Source organism: Onthophagus taurus, unplaced genomic scaffold (assembly GCF_036711975.1).
Source record: "Onthophagus taurus isolate NC unplaced genomic scaffold, IU_Otau_3.0 ScKx7SY_26, whole genome shotgun sequence".
NCBI classification, from domain to species: domain Eukaryota; kingdom Metazoa; phylum Arthropoda; class Insecta; order Coleoptera; family Scarabaeidae; genus Onthophagus; species Onthophagus taurus.
This window is the reverse complement of record NW_027248951.1, coordinates 46,160-46,794: the sequence shown is the minus strand read 5'-3', so window position 1 is coordinate 46,794 and position 635 is coordinate 46,160. Positions and strand designations below refer to the sequence as shown.

The following is a 635-nucleotide window of genomic DNA, read 5'->3' as shown; positions in this document are numbered from 1 at the left end:
CAGTTCCACGCATTGTTACTCGGGTACGTACGTGCGTTGCAATCGGTCGGCCCGGGTTATCGATGTGCATTACGTAGCAGTGCGCTGCTTCGACTTGTCGTGACGTACAATGAGTTGCACCGCGGGTCTAAAATGTGCCGCACAGTTCCACGCATTGCTGCTCAGGTACGAACGTGCGGTGCATCGGTCGGACCGGGTTTTCGATGTGCATTGCGTTGCAGTGAGTTGCTTCGACTTGCGGACAAACGTAAGCCGCAGTAAAGCATTAACTATAGGCAACGGCCATACCACATTGAACGTACCGGTTCTCGTCCGATCACCGAAGTTAAGCAATGTCGGGCGCGGTTAGTACTTGGATGGGTGACCGCTTGGGAACACCGCGTGCCGTTGCCTTTTTTGTGTTATTTCTTTCGATAATTTATAACATAAATATAATAGCAGTTTTTACCGTTTCAATCGTAAATTTAAGGATAACTTTACTTACTTATACCGTTTTCGCTTATTACCTTTCGATTCGACACCTTTGTTGTAAATTCGTTTGTTTTCCGTGAGATTGTTTATGTATTTTATTATTTTATATTGTTAGTTTTAGGCTGTTATGGACGGAGAGGGCCAAATAAAATATGTAGCGGTAA

The 635-nt window shown here is 44.9% G+C and overlaps 1 non-coding gene across 1 annotated transcript; it reads left to right on the top strand.

Annotated features, from left to right (window-relative positions):
- Positions 1–274: 274 nt before the first annotated feature.
- LOC139432551 (5S ribosomal RNA) lies at positions 275–393 on the top strand. The gene has a single exon (XR_011642297.1). It is a non-coding gene; the product is annotated as a 5S ribosomal RNA (ribosomal RNA).
- Positions 394–635: the final 242 nt, after the last annotated feature.